Source organism: Sceloporus occidentalis, unplaced genomic scaffold (genome assembly GCF_023333645.1).
Source record: "Sceloporus occidentalis isolate IW3139 unplaced genomic scaffold, rSceOcc1.0.p SCAF_2, whole genome shotgun sequence".
In the NCBI taxonomy this organism is placed as follows: Eukaryota; Metazoa; Chordata; class Lepidosauria; order Squamata; family Phrynosomatidae; genus Sceloporus; species Sceloporus occidentalis.
In genome coordinates, this window is record NW_028316982.1 from 144,574,584 (window position 1) to 144,601,396 (window position 26,813).

Here is a 26,813-nt window from a genome sequence, read left to right on the forward strand (position 1 = left end):
AAGGAGCCATGACTCTGAATTTGCAAGGCCTGAGCAGGGCAGCTGATGGCTGGTGGTCTTAGAGGTCTCTCATTCATAGGGTTGCCATAAGTTAAAGTTTACTTGACAGCAAAGAATAACAATAATGTTATGTGGCTTACATATGGCCTTAGTCAAATAAGCCATAAACAAGAGTCCAATTTAGGTGTCATCTTATTATTCAGTTGGAGAGCAGGGTCACACTAAGTCACCCCACTTCTGATGTCATGTGCAGTGCCAGCAGGAGTTGGTGGGGCAAATAATCTACTTCAGCTTTTTTTTTAAATGAGGTAGCCAATGTGTTGTACCTACTCCCAAATTAGGTCCAGCATCACGAATATCCCTTTTTAAAGTTCAGGCTAAAGCTCAGACAGATTTGCAGCTCTCACTAATATGATGTCATCATCCAGCATTGTGTAATGCATTTCCTTACCCTTGGTGTCTGCATGGAAAGTGCAAACATCTGTTCAAGCATCTTTGCAGACATCTGCCCTGTCTGACAAATGATGGCCTTTTGTTGACAAGGAGGCAGGTTTTTGTGAGGCAACCAACCCCTCGACCCCATCCCATGTTGAAGAAAGTGAGCCGAGTAATACCCCAAAAGGGCTAAACTACCAATTGTGCACCAACATTGTTGTCAGTCCAAATGAATGATTTCTAAACTGTGTTCCAGGAAACATAGAACTTAGAGATTCCTTAGCAGTTTATCAAATATTTCTCAATAAGAAAATGAGTAATGAGGGAGCAAGCATCTCTGGATGATAACTTGCCCAACATTACTGCATTTCTCACTGTTCTGAGCTGGAACTGGTTGCATTTCCAGACTTTCCCAAGGCTTTGTTTGAGGCAAACATCCAAAACAAAGCTCAGTCACTTATGACTACTATGCATTATTCTTTATTGCTGGTTAACCAGTGGAGCAGGTGGTCTACAGCAGAGGAAAATACCACAGCCTTTTAGCTGATGGGTTCCAGCACGCTCTCTCAGCAAGTGGCAAAACTGGGCCCTGAAGCAATGGATTCAACCTAGACTATCCCTAGGACAATATTGCAAATCCCTGTGGTTGGACAATGGGTCCTTGGGCTGGGGTGCACATCCTTCTCACCAAGATAGGGTTGCCATAATTGTCCACTAAAACCAGGGACAAAATGTAGGACAAATTCTAGACCAAACTGTAGGACAACTGCAGGACAAAACTCAGCCCAGAATGTAGGACATTTAAGGTCCTCCATTTTCTTAAATGTCCTACATTTTGAGCTGAGTTTTGTCCTGCAGTTGTCCTACAGTTTGGTCTAGAATTTGATCCACATTTTGTCCTTGGTTTTAGTGGACAATTATGGGAACCCTACACCAAGACAACTGGAAAATGTACCTCAGAACTATATGGAGCAGGGCAAACAAAGGAAACTGAAGTGTTCAGGCCCATGTCTCATCCTCACAGAAGTGAGAAGAGGACCGGCAAGCTGCTAATGGGAAGGTGAACTCTTTTGCTTTGTTACCAGTTGCCTCTATGCCCTTGAATGGCCAGAATAAAGAACAAACAATCTAGAAAAGCTTGCTGAATAGAAAATAACCCATTCTATGTCACTGTTAATATCTGGCTATGATGCTGTTAGATTCTAGAATCCATTTTTCCATCTGTTGAGATTCGTTTGGACACATTCTTACAAACCCACAATCTCTTTTTGAGCCCAAGCCTTGACCAGGCTTTACAGAGGCTGATGGCTTGCCTGCCCACCACCATACCGTTTCCCACTTGGGTCTTTATTCACAGCAGTGCTGCAGACACCATTCTCCCATTTGAAAGTGCGCGTATGTGTGCATGCACGCATGTGCTTGTGCCCTCAAATCATTTCAAACTTGGTGACCCTAAGGCAAAACTATCAGGTGTGTAGTTGTTGTTGGCAACATTTGTTCAGATGGTGTTTGCCAGTGTCTTCCTCTGAAGTTGTTTGATTTGCCCAGGGTCTGGGTATCATAGATAGTGGGTATCTATGATTGAACAGGAATTTGAACCCTGGTCTTCAGATTCTCAGTCCAATGCTAAAATCACTACACCATGCTGGCTCACCATTTGCAAGTACTTGTGAGTTTAAGGAGCAGCTGAGACAAACCCCATTCTTCCACCTCAACTGCTTATTAAATATTATCCAGTATTCTGCAAGGGGCTTCAAGTCATGCAGCTGCTCAACTCTCAACCTGATACAGCTCAGTGTCATTGAAAAATGAAGCACAAGAGTGTAGGAGCACAGTAATGCTGTCAGTACAAGACAGCTAAGGTGACTGTAAAATGTGGGAGCCTAGTCTATGTGGGGTCAGCCTACAAAGGAAAGCCTGCTTCACTGCTGAAGCCAAAACCAAAGCCTTGTCAGCTATCTTACATTTTGCATGTCTTAATGATGGCATGCCAGCCAACAATCATTGTCAAGTGTGTACACTCTACTACACTACTTCTGGTCACCAGAATCCTCTGCAATATGCCGAGGTTCTGAGGCAGATTTGCAAACTCTCTTTGTCAGAGATGTTGACACAGGATGAATTATTTGAAGGGAGAAAGTTTTCCTCAAGAAAAAAATTTCACTGAAGAATTATAGTATATGCTAACTGCATAAAACTCTCATACAAATTTGCAAAAGATGGAACCAAAACAGGAGTGTATTATAGTAGGCCTTCAGCCTTTTTTTTATAGCAGGCCTTCAGTGCAACTGAATGCCATCAGGGCATAGTGGTTTGAATGTTGGACTATGACTTTGGTGAACAGGGTTCAGTTCCCAGCTCAGCCATGGAAACGCATTGGGTGACCTTGGGCAAGCCACATGCTCTCAGCCCCAGGGGAAGGTAATGGTAAACCTCATCTGAACAAATCTTGCCAAGAAAACTTTATGATAGGTTTGCCTTAGGGTCGCCATAAGCTGGAAATGACTTGAAGGCATACAACAACAACAATGCAATTGGTGTGGTGTTTCTTGTTAGTAATGCGTTTTTAACTGTTAACTAAATTAATGTTTTAAGTAAATTGTTGTTTAATTAATTTTTAGATTTTGTCTTAAAGATTGTTTCAACAAAATTGTTTTAACGTATAGTATAAGCTGCTTTGAGTTCCTCTGAAAACCTCGGATCAAGGAGGGGAAGGCAGTGGGATTCATTGGGTAGAGACTATGCATCCAAAGCTCAGGCTTGGCAAATCGGATCAAGGAGGAGAAGGCAGCGGGGTTCAGTGGGGAGAGACTCTTTGCAGAAGAGAGAAGAGAAAGCTTGATTCCCCCCCCCCCTCAGATCCCTGGCGTCCAGGCTCTCCTGTGTCTTCTCATAGTTCCTCTGGAAGGAGAATCCATTCCCCCAAATCCCTTTGCCTCCCCCATTGCTCCCTGGGCTGTCTGGGGGGCGATCAAGCAGGCATGTACTGCAAAGCCCATCTGCTGCTCAGGCGTTCAGGCAGAAGCAAAAAAAGAAAAAATAATAGTTTAAAATGGTGTTCAATGGCTCTCCTCACACATCGGTCTATGAATGAGGAGCAGAGGGGAGGTTGCAATCCACTGAGGTAAAGGCTATGCGAATTGAAGAAAATGGCGCTGACGATGCAGAAAGAGAACAAAGAGGGTGACACCCCTAGGTCAGCCCCCTTGAGCTGCTCCTCCCATCTCCAGGTTCCCGAATCAGACACCCTTGTTGTTCCCATTCGGATACCGCGAATCGGACCCCGGGAGCAAAAATAATTCGCTTTAATACCTACTGTTTTTTTAAACCGGTTTATAGGCAAATAATTTGAATTATTCGAGATAATCCAATTCAGATTCAAATCTCTATGGGAATGATTCCGGGGCAATGCAGATCTAATTCGGGCTTGAGTGGAAACGATACCCCCTAAATTCGCATCATGATCCGCTTTAGAGGCGAACGGGAACACCCCCTGCCACAGTTGTACTTTTCAGAGGAAATAATGAGGGAGAATAAGCTGTCTTTGAGAAAAGCTTGTCCACCATTAATTATCTTTTCACTGAGGATAAGCTTCTGAGGAGCCCAAGAAAACACATGATCAAAAATCATGCAACTTAGCAGCAACACAGCAACAAATTGAATGAATGGATTAAAGAAAACTGCCTGGGAAAAATCCCCACTTTCCCCACATAACAACTTCACAATTCTGCAATATTTGCTATCAAAACATATTTTGACAAGCTTGTAATATCAGCAATCCAATTTAACAAGTCTTCAGCCAATGCACCATTACTTTTGAAAATCAAGTTATTGGGCTCACATATGTTTCTCCATAGAGTAGGTACACAATAAAAGCCACCTCTTTATACATCCCCACATCTAGTACCCAGATTTAAAATACTCCTGTACTAGTCGAGTGAAATAAAATACAATTCTGAAGTGGGCAAATTACTAAGGGACATAAAGTAAGTGCAGAATAAGGAAGGATACAGATCAGAGAAGCCCTGATAAGAGTACATCACATACTCTTACACAATTTACAGCGCTTCATAAATAAAGGTTAATAATAATAATAATAATAATAATGATGATGATGATGATGATGATGATGATGATGATTTTCTCCTTGTCACAGTGCAGTAACCCCAAACCTCAGTAAGGTTGCAATTCCAGGAAATAATAGGCTGTACACACCAGTCATTAAGTCTGACCTGGGGCGCAGGGGCAGGGCATGGTGTCCTCACACCGCAAGTTCTGACTTTGCCCCCAGGGTGGCGTGACACCACGCACCACACCACACACTGGGTAGCGTCATGGCACTCTTCTGATGCTGCTTCTAACTAATGCAGCACCAAAGGAGTGCCGAAAAGCCGTGGTGCTGATGGTTATGGTGCCCTTTCCAGAGCTAAAAAAGGAGCCACTTTTTACGGCTCATTTTTGTGCCAAGGAAAGGCGAGATCGGGTCTGCAGCATGGAGTTACTGCGGCCCCGATCTGGCATTCCCATTGAATTCAGCAGGATCTATTTCCACAGACACTGGGCTGTAAAATTATCAGCATATTGTTAAAATAATTACAGATATTGATTCTGTACCATGCTCAGTGATTACCTATAGGTGAACCCATAAAACCTATTGCAGGGTTTTCTAGGCAAAATTTGCTTTTGAGAGATTTGTCATTGCTTTCCTCTGAAACTGAGAGGAAGAGATTTGTCCAAGGTCACCCAGTAGGTTTCCATGGCTGGGTGGAGATTTGAAGTCTGTTCTCCTGGAGTCCCAGTCCAACACTCCAACCACTACACCACACTGTCTCTCAGTAGGGCTTACTCCTAGGTAAGTGGACATAGTATTGCAGCCCTAGTACATTAAGTTAAAAGATGCTCAGCAATACTAGTGGGACATAGATTGGCTGTGATAGAACGATCTGCATTTTTCATGATAGCAATGATGCTTCACACACAGCCAGTGTCACTTCAGCCAGAAGATTTTGGATGATGTGAATGGACAGCAAATTGTCAGTCATTTGATCGTCTGTGTGGATTTTTTTACTTCCAGAGAGCATGAGAGTGGCAAGTGCATTGTTTTGACTTATGTGCCAAAATGTCTTGGCTGACTTGAGCAAGAGTACACCTTGTGGAGGATGGGAACATTTGCTCTTCAGCCTCAGGCAGCAACATTCCTTGGGCATCATACTGGAAATGGACGCATCCTTTTAAAATGTCCTCAGGAGCCTATGATATAATAGGGGGCAATGGGGAATCAACAGACAGAAGAGAGAAATGAAGAAAGGATAAATAAAGGGAACAAATGTTTCCATGTACACATTTTGTTTTCACTGGAAATAGAACAAAGGCTTTATTAAAAATGGGTGGCCTATTAGGAAAAATTTGACAGATATGAAAGAGGTAGAACCAAGTGAATCATCTGATACAGAGTTCAAGACATAAGGAGGAGCAAGAGAAAACAGGCACAGCTTTTTAAGGGAGCAGAGCCAGAGGAGGGAAGGAGGTGACTATGGATGAATTGGGCAATAGGCACCCATGGCTGCATTGGAGGCCTCATCTTGACATTGCAAGATAAACTGACACTCCTTCTTAAGCTGCTAGAGACTATAACATCATATAAATATCACTCACTTTCAAAAATAATATGCTGTGTTGAGAGTATTCCTTTCTTCTTTTGAGGCACAAAACAAAATAATCACGATTGTTACATTCACTCATGCCTGCACAGATGCACACGCATTAAAAAAATCTCTTTGAAAATACATTACACATGTCTTGTTTGCCATTTAATCTCAGTTGTATCCAAACCCAGGCCTTTGGAGACCACTGAGTCTGCTGCCATTCTGCAGAAATAAAGCATTTTGACACCACTTTTAACTGCTATGGCTCAATGCTATGGAATTCTAGGATTTGTAGTTTGTTGGGGCACCAGAGTTCTCTGATGCTGAAAGCTAAAAATCTCACAAAACTACAAATCCCAAATCATGGCAGTTAAAGTGGTGTCAAACTGCTTTATTTCTGCAGTGTGGACACACCCTGAGACTTGCTTCTTTGTGACACACTTAATTTCCTTCTTTGCCTAACAATAAGCTCTGAAGAGTGTCTGGGATTATCCACATTTGGCCCCTTTTCTATGTTTATGAAGGAACTCTTGTAAAAGGCTAACCTCAGTGTGGGCCAGTGCTGCTTTTCTTTTTTAAATCAAAATTAATGCTCCTTTTGCTTATACACAACAGTGTCTCCCAGGTCCCAAGGCACACAATGATCCACCTAGGTAAACCATCTACTACTGTGAATGTAGTTGCAACCCATGATACTCTCTTGCCATGTAAGAAATTACTATGTAAGTCATTCAATTGTTTTATTAAAATAAGTTATAATGATGTTTTACATAGTTTTTAAAAATGTTTTTTAGATTGTTAATGAAATGGATGGCTATTTTGCACTCCCAAGATCTCTGTTAGCACCTGTGCATTGACCTACTGAAAAATTCAGTTTCCAACAGGGCCGCACCCTAGGAAAGAATGAGAGCTCTCCATGTTATTGGATTTCATGCTTGCGCTCCCTCTCTGTTCAGGAATGATACCCATCTAACCTTTTCACTGGTCCAAACATGAGCTATCTTGTTATCCAAGCTGTATGCTTCTGATGAAGGGGGTTTGAGTCCCAGGAAGCTTATGGAAGGATACGTTTGCATGTCTTTCATGATTAGCCCGATTAGGTTTATGAAAACAGGGACCAACCCGACAGTCTTCTGCTACCTTCATTCATAATCAAACATGTTTTTTTTCACAGTCGCAGCTTAATTGATGCAAACCTGAACTTGTCAGTGTCAGCTCCAATGTCATAGAGATTCAGCACTGGATTTTCCTTTGAAAAGAAGAAAGCTGTGTGTGTGTGTGAGGAAGAGAGAGAGAGAGAGAAGCACACACAGTTCCATCCAATTTCCCATTCATTGAACTGTCCTTAGTTGGAAGGGGAAGAATGATAAGCGCAGACCCTTGCTAATAAATGCATCCAGGATTTCCGCTCACTGCCGCTGCAGCCTGCTTGCAAAATATCTTTATTGAGACCCACCACCTCAATTCTCTCTGGACAGAGCAACTTGTGTGTCAGGTCCACCTTAGGAGCTCAAGCGTCGCTTTGTTTGCATTGATTCCCCTGCTCATCCAGCACTGCAGTCGGTGGTTTTGCATATTAAAGATGTGCACAGTAACCTTCCTTTACCTCCTGCGAGCCCCACCTCCTCCCACCCAGCCTCAGGAATCAACACTATTGCTCAGTAAGATACTTGGAGGAAGCTGCCAGGAGGTTGCTATGGCAACTGTTCTGCTTTCAGCAGCTGCTTCCCTGGTTCCAGGAGGGAGGAAAAAAGGGGGAAGGGAGGAGGGAGACCTGGGGAGAACTAGGCGGCCTCTGATCAGAAGTTCAGATAAAGAGGGTCACTGTAATTTGCTGGCGCAGATTAAAAATAACCCAGCAGATGTAGGAGTAAGAAAGCAATCAGAACAACCAAGGTACAGCAAGAAGCTAGCAGGGAAGTAGCATCCCAAATTTTGGAGTGTTTCAGCTTTATTTCGTGGGCGATCATTGGGGATGATATCTTACCACGATGCTCATTTTCTGCCTAATTGGGAGAAAGATCTCCGATTACATTTCCACGCACTCGAGTATCTTTACTCACCTTGGGGGAAATGGAAACAGAAGATCAGGCCCAGAGCATCTGGAAACACAGATTCATGAAGAAAGTAGAACGGACCACTCTTCCAGAAACTGTCAGATAGAAACCGGGAGACAGATTTCAGATGAGAGGTGATGATAACTTTTCTAGGAAAGGAAACAGTCGAGTCAAACTTGAGGCCCTCTTAACAGCGTCCCTACAATTACATATCCCTTGTAGTTCAGGTTTTATCAAAATCAAAAGAGGAAAGTCATTGTGATGTCCTTATTGACCCAATGATTCACCCTTTAGTATTGATGTGGGCAAGGCGCCAATCCATATGCCAGATGAAGTGAGCTGTCCTCCACGACAACTTGTGCCAAATAAAACTTCTTAGTTTTTAATGTAACTCAGGACTCTTTCTTAGTTTTGCTGAAACTGCCTAGCACAGACAGAGCTCCAAAAATCCTTTACTGTAGAGCTTTCTTTTCTATGAGAGGTTTCATTTTGTGTGACACAACAGGTTTCTGTCCTAGAGACCACTGTCGGAACAAAGAGACAAAACAAAAATTGGCAATGCCTAGTTGAAATTATGCCTTTTGCTGGTTTCAGTTTACACATGGTGTGAAGAAAGAGCTCATTGATGTATCAGGTTGCAACTGAACCTTGGTGGTCATGATGAAGAACTCTAGCATGTGGAGAAGCTTCCAAATTAACTGGAAGAAGCAACCTGACAGAAACTTCAGGAGAGGTCCTTGACTGTGGACTTGAATTGCCAGTTAATATTGGACAGGGCTCCTTCACTTTCAATGGTTAACATATCTTGGACCAGGTAGAGGTAAATAAAGTTCTGTCTCTTCCTTCATCCCCCCAACCCACCTTTTAGCTGGTGCAGTCTCCCTATACCTCCAGAACTCTCTACTGGCCAGTGGAGAGCTTTGGGGGCACGGAGAAGCATCCAGCTCTCTTCCTGTAGCTGGGTGCTCAGCACTGAGAGTGACCTTATTCCTGTGCCTCCAGCTACATGAACCAAACTGGATGCTTCACCACATATCTCTCTCCACCAGCTAATAAACAGCTTTTGTTGTTGTTGTTGTTACTAGCTGCCTCGAGTTGGTTCCAACTCATGGTGACGCCATGGATCCTGCAAACCCTTGCCTACATCCCCCCTGCCCCTGACTGAGTCTATCCATCTGGTTTGTGGTCTTCCTCTCATTTTTCTACCATCTATCTTTCCTAGCATTATTGGGTTTTTTTCTTTTCTAGTGATCCATGCTTTGTCATTATGTGTCTCAACTTGATCATCTTTGCTTCCAAGGAGAGCTCTGGCCTGATCTGTTCAAGAACCCATTTGTTTGTCTTCTTAGCTATCATGATATCCTAAGTACTCTTCTCCAGCACCACATTTCAAATGAGTTGATTTTATTTCTGTCTGCTTCCTTCACTATCCAGCCCTCGCATCCGTACATGGTAATTGGCAATACAATGGCCTGGATGATTCTGACTTTAGTGCTCAGTTGTATGTCTTTGCTCTTCAATATCTTTTCCAGTTCTTTCATAACTGCCCTTCCTAGTCCTAGTTTACTTCTTATTTCTTGACTGCAGTCTCCATTCTGGTCAATGTTTGATGCTAGATATGGGAATTCTTTAACTATTTCAATTTCCTTGTTGTCTAGGTTGAATCTGCGTATTTCTTCTGTGGTCATTATTTTTGTTTTCTTTATGTTCAGCATCAGACCTGCAATTGCACTTTCATCTTTGACCTCCCTTATAAACTGTTTCAATTCCTGAATACCTTCTGCTAATATTATGGTGTCATCTGCATATCTTAAGTTGTTAATGTTGCTTCCTCCTATCTTCACTCCTCCTTTTTCTGATTCTAATTCTGCAAGTAAGGTGATATGATGCAGCCTTGCCTTTGCTTATTGGGTACCATTCTGTTTCCCCGAATTCTGTTCTGATGGTGGCCTCTTGTCCTTGGTACAGATTCTTCATCAGGACTATCAGATGTAGTGGCACCTCCACGTCTTTGTATACCATAGGTTTTCGTGATCTATACAATCAAATGCTTTGCTGTAGTCTATAAAACACATGCTGATTCTTTTTTTGGAATTCTTTGGTACACTCCATTAGCCATTATATGTTTGCAGTGTGGTCCCTAGTGCCCCTTCCTTTTCTGAATCCTGCTGGCACCTCTGGAATTTCTCTCTTTATGTATAGTTGGAGTCTATGTTGCAGAATTTTGAGCATTATTTTGCTTGCATATGAGATTATTCCTATTGTCCTATAGGTGCTGCAGTCTTTTGCATCTCCTTTCTTGTGGATTGGTAAGTATATCAAGCATTTCCAGTTTGTTAGCCACTGCTTTGTTTTCCATACTTGTTGGCATATTTCATTCCCTCATCTCTTTTGTATACCTCTTCTGTGTATTGCCTCCAGTTATTGGAAGGACTGAAATAGCAGCAACTAAATGGTGGGTGAGGGGGATGAGGGAGACATGCTGTAGCTCCACCTGATGATACATTGCAAATTCAACATGGCAACCTTACAGAGTGGGCAGAACCCCCACTCCAAGTCTGAAGTCTAGGCACACATAGCTTTGACTCACATTGATCACAGTTTCAATCTTAGAAGCCATTCTTTCTTGTTTTTCTTTAAAATATATTCTTTATTATTATATATAGTAAAAGAAAAGAAAAGAAGAATTCATAGTACTCTTTGTGAATAAAGATATAAGACATTATCACCTTTACTTTTCAAATTGTCATATAATGAAAAGTATCAGAATAATCAACATCTATTTTAGATTTACAAAGCAATAAGAATGAAAGAAAACAAGGAAAAATGTATTAAGAACAATCAGAAATACAAAAATAAAAGAATATATACAGTATAATAAAAATACTCATTTGTGCTACGCCCAAGAAAGTAACGAATGTAGAAAGGAAGAAAGGAATGAAAGGAATTTTTATGTTTGTATTTTGTCTATATGTATTATATATTGTTTGTTGTTTATTAGGTCTTGAAACCATGTCTGCATCAAGGGAAGTAATGGTGCCACTTTATTTTCCTTTGGTCAGGCCTCACCTAGAATACTGCATCCAGTTCTGGGCACCACAATTCAAGATGGATATGGAGAAGCTGGAGCGTGTCCAAAGGAGGGCAACTAAAATGGTAAAAGGACAAAAAACGATGCCTTATGAGAAGTGACTCAGGGTGCTGTGTATATTTAGCCTGGAGAAGAGAAGGTTAAGAGGGGATATGATAGCCCTGTTTAAATACTTGAAGGGATGTCATATTGAGGAGGGAGCAAGCTTGTTTTCTGCAGCTCCAGAGAACAGGACCCAGAACAATGGATGCAAGCTACAGGAAAAGAGATTCCACCTCAACATTAGGAGGAACTTCCTGACAGTAAGGGCTGTTTGACAGTGGAACAAACTCCCTTGGAGTGTAGTGGAATCTCCTTCCTTAAGAGGTTTTTAAACAGAGGCTGGATGGCCATCTGTCAGGTATGCTTTGATTGAGAGTCCCTGCATGACAGGGGTTGGACTGGATGGCCCTTGTGGTCACTTCCAACTCTATTATTCTATGTATGTATGAAGTATGTAACTTTATATGTATATTTTAATAGATAGGTAGATAGATAGATAGATAGATAGATAGATAGATAGATAGATAGATATTCTTTATTATTATAAATTCTTTCTATTACCCCAAACGGAAATCAGCTGTAGAATGTTGCATTTCTACAAAATGACCAACTAAGGGAGCTCCCACTCTTCTGGGTTTTTTTTTGTTTTGTTTTGTTTTGTTGTTTTTGTTTTTGTTTTTGTTTTAAATTAGAGAGGTGTTCCCCTATTCTATATTTTATCTCTTTAATGGTCTTCCCCACATAAAGTTTCTTTCATGCACATTCAACAGCATAGATCACAAAACTAGATTTGCATGTGCTAAAGTGAGATAGTTTATATCATTGTTGGTCCTTGCAACTTACAAATTCTGTCATTTTAGTTGTGTGGGTGCAATATGTGCAATGACCACATGGATGGTGTCCTATTGGCTTAGATAGACCCATCACAGTATTCTCAGCAGTTTGTCTTAAGGTTTTAAAATCAGCATGCATAACTAAGTCCCTGATGTTTTTGGTTGTTTTAAATGAAATCATTGGTTTGGACAGGTGCCAGTGTTTATGTATAGCCATTTGTATATCCTTGGTGATGTGATTAAATGTCAAAGTGCAGTGTAGGCAATTGGTTTGTGGTCTATGTTGTTGTTTTTGTTTTGTTTTGTTTTAACAGTTCCAGTCTTGACTTATCAGCCACTTTTGTCAACCCTTTGGATATTATATGTTCCAGATAACCTCTGTCTCTTTGTTTGGACAGTAAGTCAGATTCCACCTTAAAGTCCTCTTCATGAGAAGAATTGCATTTTAGACATAGGAACTGACCATATGGGAAATTGTTCCTCATGCTAGTTGATGGTTACTATCACAGCTAAGATATATGTTAACTCTGTTTTTTATATAATGAGGTAGTGAGATTGTCTCCCTCTTTTTTTATCCTCAAGTCCAAAAACTGGATCCCATTCTTACTGTAATTAAAATCAAATTTAATGTCTGTTGGTGTTATTAATTGTTGTATGGGACTGTTTTAGATCTTCATTATCACCTCTCCAGATATAAAATATGTTGTCTAAATATCTAGCCCAAAATATGAGTTTCTCTCTCGTCTGGAGAGATTGATTCATATGTCTCTATGTCCCATGAAGACATTTCATTTATGCCTTCCCAAGGTCATCTGAAACATGTATATATACAGAAATGCTGCAGTGTCTATTCCCTTTATCTCCATGGTCCTGTGTTCTGGACAGTGTTCACAACTCCAGTGAATTCTTTTGAAGGGTATGTATAACTTTGTTTAGAACTATATGGATATTTTTGTATCACAGTTTGATGAGTGTTGTCCTATCTTTTAATATATAATAATAATAATAATAATAATAATAAATTATTTTATCCCACCCCTCTGCGCAACGCAACCGGGTGGCTTACAACATTAAAATATACATTCCAGTAAAGATACATTCCATATCCCACAGACCCACCCCCGCTAAAATACAGTTAAACAGTTAATAATTTAAAATGTCACTTAAATAATAACAAACAAACAAGGAGTGCAGCAGAGTCAGGGTAAATAGGCTGGGCTTTCTTTTGATGTATTTATTTGGTGTATTGGTGCATTCCTAAGTGTATTTCAGCCCCTGAGAAAGGCCTAGTGTGGCCAAAATGCATTGGACATTTTAACCACTAATAAACAGTTGACCATCTTTTAGCACATGAAGCTTGTCTCCTCTTTGGTCTTTAATATATTACAGAGCTATCCAAAGTCTTTTAAGAATCTCCCAGATGGAGGCCATCATCAATAGTTAAACCTAGTGATCTAGGCAGACCAGAATCATACAACAAATTTTCATAGGAACCTTGAACTAGTTATTTTAAAGAAACATTAGACCAGCCAAAACTTTGGCTGAATTTTCTTTGCAGTAAGCCAGTCAGTTTCCAACCTAGTGATGATCACAAATGAATGGTCTTGAGTTAACAGCCTTATTTGCAAGCAGAAGGCCGAAAAATAGAAAGATCCTGTGTTTCATTGTTATCTTTTTAGAGTGTGGAGTAAGTAATTGTAAGAACAAAGACATGTGGCATAAATTAATTTCATTAAGAGTTTTGCTGCTGGGTCCTCCTAAAAAGAGCTGCATTATATATGTGCACACTCATAAGTTTAAGTGAAGTGCTGGCACTCAAAAGTAGTGGCAAGACTCCCTTCTGCATCCTTAATAGCCCTCATGGCTCTAGTTGATGCACGTAATCTGTAATACTAAAAGGAGATGAAAATGCCAGTTCCCTAAGGAGGCTGTGATTATTGAAATACTTGACCTAAAAGAGTTACCCAAGGGCAACAGAAATTAATGTTGCTTGTCCATTTCATTTACAAACCAGAGCGACTTCCTCCTGAGAGTGAGAATAAGAATACTGGGGAAAGCACCAATAGGATACACAGGGGAGTGAATGGGATTAGATTGAACTAGGTAATGGTTGGGAAAAGATTATCAAGTATGGGCGGGAGACCAAGGCAAGTTCTGTAAAAAGTTACGGAAGGACTGCAGGAGACAGATTTTGTTTTCCTGAAATATTTGCTAGCCACAATTCTAGTATTCCTGCTGTTTTGAAATTATACATATTTCTATTAGTCTCTTCCACAAACATATCCCATATGCTTCACATAAAATAACCACTCAAATTTTGGTTAAATGTGAAGGCCTTTTTTTTCTAGATTGAATAGGGATGGAAACAATATTTTAAGAATATTTGGCTAGCAGAAGGCAGTTTTCGGCACAAAACAATCACATGCAAAATTTTGTGTAGAATGGGTCCTGAATTGCAAATAGACCTTGAAAACTGTTTTTCAAAGACTTTCTCATAGTGGGAACACAATTGCTAAAATCACCTGTAGTTTCTTTCAGTGAGAAGGTAACACCCCTCGGCTTGAAGTACTGAGAGCCCCATGCCTCGCTTGATGAAAACTGGTTCTCCTGGATGGAGAACCATCCAGGAGGATAAACATTTAGTATTTTTATTTTAAGAAAAACTCCACCAAAGGCAGTGGACAAGGATGTGGGCCACAAAGAAAAAAAACCTTAAGCTGTTTACCCACTCTGTTCAGAAATATGGTTTGGGGGGGATTTTTATATCTCTGCATTTTGTTTGCATTCGTGGGTGTGACATATCTGCTGTGGGCAAGGAAAAGAAAGGTCAGGTTCACCTGAGCAGTCTTTAAAATACAGAAGTAAATACGTAGTCTTCAAGGAATCTTTGAACAATAAAATCAAATGTTTATTTACTTCTAAGCACTTATATCTTTAAACTTGATTGTCCATTACTATCCACAAAATGACCTCAAATATAATGTTTAAGGTTTTTTGGACTGATATTTAATGTGGGGGATTACATATTGAAAATGTACATATTTTTAGAAGTAGTAGTATACCATAACAGTATTTCATTCGCGTAGTATTTTGTTAATACTTTTATATTTTAAAATATATATCCTTGAAAAAGTATTTTATCCTTAATTAAAAAAAAAATTCCTATTAAAATAGTTGGAAAATGATGTTCACTGAAAAGCTCATAGGTAGAATGTGATTCTCCCAACATGCCTGGTACATCATTGTTGTTATAAACCTTCAAGTAAATTCTGACTTATGGCAATACAATCATAGAGGTTTCTTGGAAGATTTATTCAAAGAAGGTTTGTCATTGCTATGCTCTTAAGCTGAGAGAGAATGCCTTGCCATGGCTGAATGGTGATTTGAACTTCTGTTTCCCAGAATTCAGTACTCAAACCACTACAGCACATTGGCTGTGGCACACCATTCCCACATCTAAATTAAAAAGATGTTTAAAAGGACAGACACATATATGAAGGGGAGAATGAGGCATGGAGACAAATGGTGACAAAAGAGGACATTCTGATTTGACCAATTATAGACCAACAGATCACTGACTCCAATTGGTATTTAGCCATCTGTTTTTAAAGAACTCAAATGTGAAATTGCTGATCTTCTAATTAAAATATGTAAAAATTTTCCTAAGATCAGCCACTGAAACAGAGGACTGAAGGGTAACCAATGCACCACCAGTTTTCAGAAAGAGAACTAGAGAAGGATCTAGGAAATTATAAACTAGTTAGTTTAATATCTGTTCTGTGAAAATTAGTGGAAAATAATTTAAAGATGAAATTGTCAAGAAGACTGCTGAAGCCCTGCTGAAAAGGAAAAAGTATTACGCCCTCTCCTTTTAATCTTTTAGAATTCTTTGAGTGTCAATAGACAGGTGGCTAGAGGTGATCCCGAGATTCTAAAGGATTCTGATGAAGTCTCTCAGCAAAGACTCACGATCCACAAGATGAGAAGAAAGTTTTCTTATGGATTGTAAAATGGTGAAATAACAGGAAGGAGAGAGTTCTCACACTTAGGGAGTGAACTGTATATACTATGATGGCAGTTCTTGATCAATAGTCATCAAACTCTTCTATATTGAGACTGCTGCTTTAGAACATGTTTCAAAATTAGGAAACAGGAGTGAGGAGTGAATTATTTAGAGTGGCTGAAAGTCACTCTTAGCAAGTGCAATGCAAGCTTCACTAAGGCCAAAAAATTCAACTTCACATATACACTGACAGCAGTGGCATCATTGGCTGGGTGCAAGGAGTGTGGACCACATCAGGTGACACCTCAGAGGAGAAGTGACATCCAGTTGGGCCCTCATCCAGCTGCAGCAGAAAAGTGAGAGTATCCCTTGTAGATTAGTCACCAGCCTGGCTCACCCTGGGGAGTGAGCTGAGGTTGTGGCGAGGGTAATGGAGGGGTGAATGTATCCCTTGTTACTTCATCTCCAGCCTGGCTTTCTCTCTGGAGAAGAAGCTGAGGCAGTGGTGAGGGTGCCAGAAGGACAAGCACATCCCTTGGGACCTTGTAGCAGGCTTGAATCTCTCCTTGGGGATGAAGCCAAGGTGGTAGCAGTAGTGATGGAGGGTGGCAGGTAAGCAAGGCAATGGGAGGGCAAGGCAAGGCAGGCCACCAACACCCTCATCTCTTCAATAGCCACCCACACTGAGTGTCACCAAGCCTGACAGAATCTGATTTGGCAGTGAATGTCTATGTCGTCATCGTCGTCATCATCATCCTGCCTTGAAAGGCACCTTGTTGCTGTTTGCAAATTGGCCAAAGTATGGTCATCATAGCTTCTAGGGATAGTTTAGACTTGATTTGCTCTTGGATCCATTTATTTGTCTTTTTATCAGTCCACAAAGTTCCCAGTACTATATATCAAATAAGCTGATTCTCTTCCTATCCTCTTTCTTCCCTGTATAACTTTAACAGCCATACATAAAAACAGGAGATACAATGGCATGGACAAATGTAACTTTTGTATTCAATGTCTTCACAATTCAGATCTTGTCTATTTACACTAACAAGTGCTAGTTTTCTTCTGATTTCTTGACTGCAGTTTCCATTCTGATTAATTACTAAGCCAAGGTATGAAAAATCTTGAACTACTTAAAGTCTTTATAAGCTATTTTGAAGTTGAGTCAAAGGCTTTCATGGCTGGCATCCATAGTTTTTTGTGGGATTTTCGGGCTATGCAGTCATGTTCTAGAAGAGTTTCTTCTAGATGTTTGGGTATGTATATGTATATATGCAAATCATGCAAATCACATGAAAATACATGTAAATCACTCCTGCCTTCCTAGATTCACACAGTATATACATACCCAAGTCCTTTCCAGGCAAGCATTCTCTGAAGATGCCAGCCACAGATGCTGGTGAAATGTTAGGAAGAAACTATTCTAGAACATGGCCACATAGCCCGAAAACCCCACAAAAACTATTTTGAAGTTATTTAAATCATCTGTGGCCATTATCGTTGTTTTCTTAATGTTCAACTGTAAATCTGCCTTTGTACTTTATTCCTTGATTTTCTTCAGTAATCTTTCCACAACTGCAATAATGTATCATCTTCACATCTTAAACTGTTGGTGTTCCTTCCTCCAGTTTTCATGCCACCTTCCTCCATGTGTAATCCTGGTTTATGTATGATATTTTCAGTTAAATAGATTCAGTTAATACAAGTTAAACTTACAGGGTGATAAGAATTGGAAACCATTCTGTTTCTCCATATTTTGTCCTAACTGTAGCCTCTTGTCCTGAGTGCATGTTATACATCAGGATGATCAAAGGCGCCTTACAAATGATCAAAACCAGTAAACAAACAAACAAACAAGCTTCATTTATATACCGCTTCATACTGCCTAAGCAGTGTCTAAGCGGTTTACAACTGTAAGCTAATTTGCCCCCAACAGTCTGGGTCCTCATTTTAGCAACCTCAGAAGGATGCAAACCTGAGTCAGGCTTGAGCCCTTTTTGCTGGTCTTGAACTCGCAACCAATACAGATTAAAAACATTAAAAACACCCGTAAATTTGTGTGAATGTTATTTAAAAACAATTAAGCAGTCTATAGAGTTACAACCATTTAAAATTCATAAACAGGCAGGCTATAAAAAAATAAACAAAATGGCACAACATCTAATAGCCCATTGCAGTCAATTCCTTAAAAGCTGGCAGAATAGGAAATTTTCATTTGTCACCAGATTAAGAGAAGGATTTGGGGTTGATGAAAATGTCAACCCAGTTCTTGGATATGCAGGTACTATAAGGAGTGAGTGAAGATGATTTTGGGAATAATTGGAACAATAAAAAACAAAACAAAACTGCTAAATCATATTGACCATATACAAATCTATGGTGAAAACTATACAGTGTTCCCTTACCTTATGCAGGGGATCTGTTTGAGACCCCACCACCTGCATAAGGCAAAAAGCATGTATGCTCGAGACCCATTCAATATAATGGAATTCATGTTCACAGTGTGGCAGAGTGCGTGCACCGGGTGCGTGCACACCATTAATCCTTTTGTCATAAGCTGAAAGTTATATATAGTGTGCCCGCATATGGTACGGGCACACTGTACTTGAAATATTGTATATACTATTGGTCACTACTTTAAGAAGAAATACAGCAAAGAGTAACTGAAATTATCAAGCAGCTGAGCAGCTCCTACATGAGGAGAGTTTACAATGTTTGGAAGTCTGTTTGCTTAACACATTGTTAAATAGTGGGGCTTGCCACAATAAGCTGTAGTGAAGATGATTGCCAGCTTGGATGGATTTAAAATGGGTTTGGATTAATTCATAGAGGAAGTGGCTATCAGTGGCTACTAATCATAATAGCTATATGCCACTTCCAGTACCAGAGGGACTGCACCGGAAGTCCTTCTATATATGAATTCCTGGGGAGCACAAGTTAGAGGATGGACTCATGTTTTGCTTGTGAGCATCTCATGAACAGCTGCTGATCACTGTGAATAAACTGGTCGACTAGATTAGCCTTTGGCCAGATCCATCATGGTTCACCTGATGTCCATAGTATTTCTAGGGGTACCTACAGCTTTGGAGACTGTACTACTCTACTGTTCTTCTAAAAATGTTGAGCTTTCTATGTTATGAGAAATGGTGGAAGAATATAATTGAGATGTGTTGGGAAAAAACACTCAAGTAAAGAAAGCGTGTTAATTCTACACTAAACCCTTAGTGTGGAAGGATCTACATTTTTTTTCCATTGAACTACGGCTCCTCCCCAAAACAAACATGCATGATTTCAATTAGATTTTTTAAAAATTAGCTTAAGTTTTTTCAAAGTATTTTCAAATGTTTTGAATTTTGTTATTAGGAACCTTATTGAAATGCAACATTAAACATTCCTGTGACTCTGCCCACTCACTCTTGTCATGTCATGTCCATAGCCTGACATGTCCATAGAGATTCAAATTTGGACAAATTATCATACTGAAATTTGTCACCGTCTGCCAACTGACTTCATCATATGGAGATTGGCATGGAACAACTGAGGAGCACAAGCAATGCCTTGGAATAAAATTAGTTTCCATTTCTGAGAGTACCACTAGAATTCTCTATACCTGCTTTTGTTTAGATTTTGGTGGTATCTCTCCCCTTTGAATCCAAACCAATCTGTACAATCAAACACTTCTGCTTTATTTTAATTTACTTGCTTATATTTCTACTGAATGAATGCCAGTTCTAATCTACCTCTCCTTGCTCATTATGATTGTGCTTTTCATAATGCATTTATCAATTGTAAGTGTGAGCATGGCCTGTATGGAAAAATAACCAAGAAATTCAAAGCAATAAATACAGTACTTTTTAGACTTTGAAACTGAGCACACACTGCAGGTTACCTACCTATAAATGGGAACCCCCTCCTCCATCATTTTGCATTGTAGAGGAAATCGTTTTCAGTCTCTGGACTGATAAAGTCTTGTGAAACAAGCAGGTAAGAAAATTACCATCCTTCAAACTCATTTAGTTCATCCCTTGTCTGGTAAGAGACAGAGAATTAAGTGGCAGCACATGGCTTTTAACAGCCTTTTTGCAGCAGTACTCCCAGGTGGCAAGTTCAAATGCTAACTAATAGTTCTAATGCTAACTAGTTTGGCAGCAGGATTGGAAAGGGTGCGGACAAGTACATCTGCCTCTCAGATGGCACACGTGCCAACGCGGGCATACGAAGCCTTCTGTTTTTGCAGAGAGCTTTCAAGCATATAGAAAGGAAAAGGTTGATCCAATGAGCTGAAGACCACCTGCTTGAGGGATTGTATTGGCAAGTCTCTGCTTGCCAAATCTTGCACAGAGCTGGAAAAGAGGAGAAGGGGGGGATATAAAGATGGCACCCTCCCTCCTGCAACATTTTGATGTCACTTTTAGCAGAAGCATACTGTGTGTAACATATCTACAGAATGAGCACACATTTTACTCCTACAGTCTAATTTTATATTTGTTTCAGACACAACAGGTCTAGAGTCTAAACCTGGAGAAGAAGTTGTGGCTCCAAAGCTTTAATATGGCCCTCAGGGGTTTCCTAACATGGTTGCAAAAGTGGTATGTAACCAGTGTTCTTTAGTGGTGTTGTTACATGAATCTGAAAATTGCTCAAATATGTGCTGCATGAGTTCTATGTGAGCACAAAAAAGCTTTTGATATTTTGGGAGCTGTAGTTCAAAAATGCAATTTTTCCAAGGCCTGACTTATATGCCCTCCTCCCCTTCACAACAAATGTAAAGTAACATATGACACAAGTATTCCATGTGGGACACCATATATACACACACTGGACTATTTTCTCTCCAGTAAATAAATAAATAAACAAAGAAACAAAGAACGAAATGGTGTGTGAAATCAGGCATGAGGTGTGTCTGCACCCTACATTACCTTATGTATCGGGAAACAAAATGAGTGTGTCCACGCTTCTCTCACACATGGAGAATGCTGCTAACTTGCCACCAAAGTAAGTGTCTAAAATGAACCAGGGATGCCCTATGGCTGCATAGGTATCAAAATGGCAATTGAAGGGAGTGCAGATGGATTATAAAAAAGGTAGAGGTTCTGGTTCTGGACTATCTGAAAGATCTCTCATCATTGAAAAATCTTAGGATAACCAAGAAGTCCTATACAGAGAAAAATGAGTTATAAATAATTTTTTAAAAATTAAGACATTCAGTTTTTAGATGTTGCTGACTCTCTCTTTCCCTTGGACTTGTAGGCTGGGGTCATTCTATCAATAAATGAATAAAGAGAAACATCACAGCATAGGTCAACTGCAGTCAGTTAATCAGTGTGTCTCTCCATCATCCGCTCATCATTGTGACATCTGAGTACCTAAAAATGATGGGTTATCTAAGCTACAAATTACACAAGAGATTTGACTGAAATCAAATTAATTGACATCACCTCTGTGAGATCAGATTGGTGCAGTTCCAAGACCAAACACATATGCAAGGAGTGTACAATTTCCTTGCATGCAGTGTACAATTTCCACAATATTATTGCAAGACTTGTTTTTTCTCTCTCACTCACCAAACAGTAAAACAGAAATACAAAAATATTGTCTGTTGCTGTTTCATTCCCTTGCTGTTCTCCTCTTGCCACCCAGCCATAAAATGGTGTGCTTATTTACTGTACTCACAAATCCCCCCTTTTTATTAGTTAATTATAAACTTCATGATAAGGACAGTTATCTTTTAAAATGCCTTAGCTTCTAGAGCAATAAGAACATGAGAACTTTACTGAATGAAAATCAAGGATCCTGTTAGAAAATTACAGGCTTAACATGACTCTTAGAACCTTTAACTTTTTATTAGCATAAACATTGCCTCCCCCAAGATAGAGTACATAGTGGGAGTTGTGCGGTCTTTTTAAAAACAAAAAGCTGAAATCCTGCTGCAACCAGCTGTTTGGTGGGAAAGAGAAAGAAGGTGTTAAGGAACTAAAAGACTTCTCTGGCTGAGAATGATAAATGCCCTTCTCTCAACTGCAAGTCCTAGGGCCTAGGCAGCTGAAGTGGAATGACTGTGGTATATTTGTGTAGTGTGAAATGGGTCTATGAGTGTGATTGGTTAAGTAACCCCACACACACATACAAGTGAAATTTTGCAGAAATATCATCCCACTGAAAAGTTGGGGGGACCAATTAATAATAAATAAATAAATAAATAATAACTCTTTTATTTATATCCCACTCTTCTATAGCAAGACAGTCAGAGCGGCTCACACTAAAATGTCCACATACAATATAATACATAAAATTACAATATCCTCCCTTAAAAAAGAATTAAATATATTACAATTAAAAGAGTTTTAAAATCAATTTATAATAAAGATAACACAGGCAGGGTGGTAGTAAATACAATCTGAGTGACAGTGTGTATATTGGGTGGCTAGTTCATGTGGCCCTATGTGTTCTTTCAGCAAGGTGTGAGATATGTATATCAACTGTCCCTCTCTCCATTCGTGTAGTACTAACATGTAATGCACCAATAAGACATTTACAGTACTAAGTTGTAATGCACCGACAAGGCTCCAATAAGGAGCCCTGGTGGCACAGTGGTTAAATGCTTGTACCGCAGCCACTCACTCACAAACCATAACGTTGTGAGTTCAATACCAGCCAAGGGCTCAAGCTTCACTCAGGCTTGCATCCTTCCGACGTCACTAAAATGAGTACCCAGCTTGTTGGGGGCAATTAGCTTACAGTTGTAAACCGGTTAGACACCACTTAAGCAGTATGAAGCGGTATATAAGTGAAGCTGTTATTGCTATTGCTATGACTCTTATAAGCCCCAGTTTGAAAATTCTATGAAAGAGAGGAGACACTCTTATTTACTGGGGAGGAGAGGAAACCAAGGCACATAAATTAACTTTGATATTGTTATTATTATTTTTTTAAAAAAGTGGCATATGTTGCAAATGCTTTGTCCTTGGGTAAACCAAATAAAATGATTTTAAAATTAAAAAAAGAAGAGGCAGAAAATAATATATACTATTTCTCCCCCTGCTTCTGCTCCTCTTCCTCCTTCTCATTATTTCTATTGTGCCATTGACACAAATAAACTTACAGCAATTTTTAAAAAAATGTTAAAAATTCACAAGATACAAATGTTAAAACACAAGTAATAATCTTGCACCTATGATATACAGATAATAGTCACTATCATGGCTGTGATATGCAGTTTTTACTAGGTACAAAACTGTTCTCAGACTAGGTTGGGAATATTTGGCATACCTTCCAACGGTACTGATTTAATAAGCAGTCCTAATAAATTAGAGAACCAGTGTGGCACAGTGGTTTGAATGCTGGATTGTGACTCTGGATGCCAAGATTCAATTCCCTGCTCAGACATGAAAACCCACTGGGTGACCTTGGGCAAGGCACATGCTCTCAGCCTCAGGGGATGGCAAAAACAAACCTCTTCTGAACAAATCTTGCCAAGAAAGCCCCATGATAGGTCTGCCTTAGGGTCACCATAAGTCAGCAATGACTTGAAGCCACACAGGAACAACAGAAATTAGTTAATTAGCCAATCCCAATTAATTCTCTATTGATCCATCTTTTAGGCTGATTTTAAAATGTCCTAGTTTCTCTCTCCTGCCATTTTCCTTTTTGTCCTCATCTTACTTCAAGTGCTGCCAAAGGAATTCAAAGAGTAAAACTATTTTGCACTCAGTTGACTCAGCAGGAGAGATCAGAAAGGAGGAGGTAGAATCTTGGGCAAAAAACAGTTGCAGCATCTCCTATTTTGTGTGTTTTTCTTCATTAACTATCCTCTTGACCACACTCTGATGTTGCCTGGCCACATGTGTCCCAGTTTTCATCTGCTAAATGTTGGAGGGCATGTGCACAAAATGCAGCTCACCAATGTATATGAGCATTTGAACTGTGGTCCCGAGTTTTAGCGATCGTGGTTACCAAAGAGACCTTGACAATCAAATGTCCCTTACCACATTTTTGTAAGGAAAGAGCTGGGAGACTGATGGTGACATTAAGAATGAGCAATTAAGAGTGTCTTCCTAAGTGACCAAGATGGATGACACTCTGCCCACTAAAACTGTGCTGAATCCAAACCTTCTTCTGTGTTACTGAACTGGAGGAGGCTCCTCTCTCACAGCCTGTCTCTACCCATCTTTTGTCCCTTCTGCTGGTAGACTGTAGCTCTTATAGCAGCTGGAAGTAGAGAGTTCTGCAAGATGAAAAGCATTTCTGCCAGCAGAAATCTTTGAAACAGGCTTGCACTGCCATTGGTAAGCAGCAGACAAAGAACACAAAGAAAGAGGAAGAAAAAAGAATAAAAGCAAGAAATGTATTACCCTCACAGGCCAGGTCTAGAAATTATGGCAGGCAAGTGGGGACTATCAAAAAACATGGGACCCCACAGTGTCATCTAATATAAAATAATGGACAACAAAATGTAAGCCTATGACTACTATTACATTTTTCTTACTCCTGTAAGATTTGCTAAACACCTTTGCTTGATTATGAAGCCAGTGGAGCATCAAAAGCTTGAAACATGTATTTTGTGCATTTTGGTTCTTCCAATAAAGGTATCACTGTTTTGTGGATTTTAACTGTTGTTGTACTTTGTAGGTAATCACTGCTCTCCTTATGCACTTGGCTAGTTTGTCCCTGGCTATTTTTAAGAGCCAAAAAGGATGGTTCTTACCTCTCTGAGGGTCCTGTTCAGATCCTCAGGCTGCACAAATGGTAATATATACAGGAACACAGGACATGCAAAGGTTACATCCAATTTACCTGTACCAATGACAGCATCCAAGTCAGAACAGATCTAAACAATTTTGTCTTGTATATTCTTCACAGTGAGCGGGGCACAGTGTAAAAGCTCCCTAACATACAAGACAGCTCCACTGGACAACACTGCACAGACACATGGTGGCAGAGAATCATGGGTGGGTTTTTTTTTACACTTCTGCTCACTTCATCACTGCCAATTTCCTGGTAAACCAGGGGTTTCATTTGGTTCCACTCCGTGTGAGCAGATTTTTAGGAGTGATTGTGTCTACCGCCCTGGTCATTTCTCACTATCAACCAGGGCTTCAACAGGATAATCTCCCCAAGAGCCGTGAGGAATCCAACTGATTCCATAAGCCGTCTGATATCAGCCCCACCCTATTCCCTACAAAGGTTCCAAGTGCCACTGAGTCTAAATCCCATCAGGTAGTGAGCTGTCTGTGACAATCATAGAATCATAGAATCATAGAGTTGGAAGAGACTACAAGGGCCATCCAGTCCAACCACCTGCCATGCAGGAGATCTCAATCAAAGCATCCCTGACAGATGGCCATCCAGCCTCTGTTTAAAGACCTCTAAGGAAGGAGACTCCACCACCCTCTGAAGTAGTGTGTTCCACTGTCAAACAACTCTTACTGTCAAGAAGTTCCTCCTAATGTTGAGGAGGAATCTCTTTTCTTGTAGCTTGCATCCATTGCTCCGGGTCCTATGGAAAGTTCCTCCATGCCTGGATCAGCAACATCCTGCCCAAAAGAGAAAGCTAGATCCAGAGTGTGTTCTGTGACATGGATGGCACCAGACACTAGACACTACCAAACTCATAATCCTCATGAAGAACATAGGTCCTGAGCCACCCCCAGCACAGTGGTCTCAGCACAGATGCTGAAGTCCACCAGCACAAGCTGGAGGGCTTCTAGAACCACCTCTAAGACCAATTCAGCCAGCTCAAGAAGGGAAACTCTTGAGCAGTCTAGTGGGCTGTACTGTACACCAACAGAATCTCTAATCTGTCACAGTCACCCTATCTCAGCACATGGTCAGACAGGGCACCTGGTGAGGAAGATGGAATCACAACAAAGCCCTGCAACTCTGCCTCCCTATTGCCCCAGGCCTTGCCTTCTGCTGTACAGGGAACTTAAGTGGACAAGGCTGGGGGGAGTTCAATATTCCCTGACCCACCTTTATCTTTGTAGTGCAAGCCATGTCACCATTCTCATCCAGAGTCAAGGCTGTTCATTCATTTACTGAACTAGCATTAAACAGCAGCATTTTCAGCCCAGGGCCTTGTTGCCAAAGCTATCCAGACTATTTGAAGTGGGACATCTTGTCCCTAATGAAGAAGAAATGTCCAGGCTCCTGTTCTCATTGGCAATATGCTGTCTGCCACTATATCTAGTTCTGGGTGCCAACATTAATGTGAAGTTCCTTGGAGGAAAGGCAAGATATAAATGCAACAAATAAATCAAATGAAATAAAAAGGGATTTTTGAGTTTGACAAACATATGGAGAAAAGTGCCATTCTATTGTTCTCTGGCAAGATTAAGTTTGGATACTCCCACCTTTCTTCTAGTTTGTCACTATTGTTGCCACTGCCAAAGCCCTAAAGGGTCTTTTCAATGGCAAATCTGTCAGCAAAAATCTGTCTGCAGTAGCCAAATGGCATCATGAGTTCAAGTGCAGAGCAGAAGGAGCCTGGCAGCAACCCATTCCTTTCAGAACATTGTTTTCCTCCATTAAAATAGGAGAGAGCTGAGCTGTGCCTCACATACTGTGATACTGAAATGACTTCAGGGTATTCAACCATTCCAGTCAGCAAAAATGGATTCCCAATGGCCCACTGTTTGTCTGTATGCCTGTATTCAAAAATAGCACAAGAAAATGAAAGTTGGGACAGGAGACTGGTATTCAGTTGTACCCTGC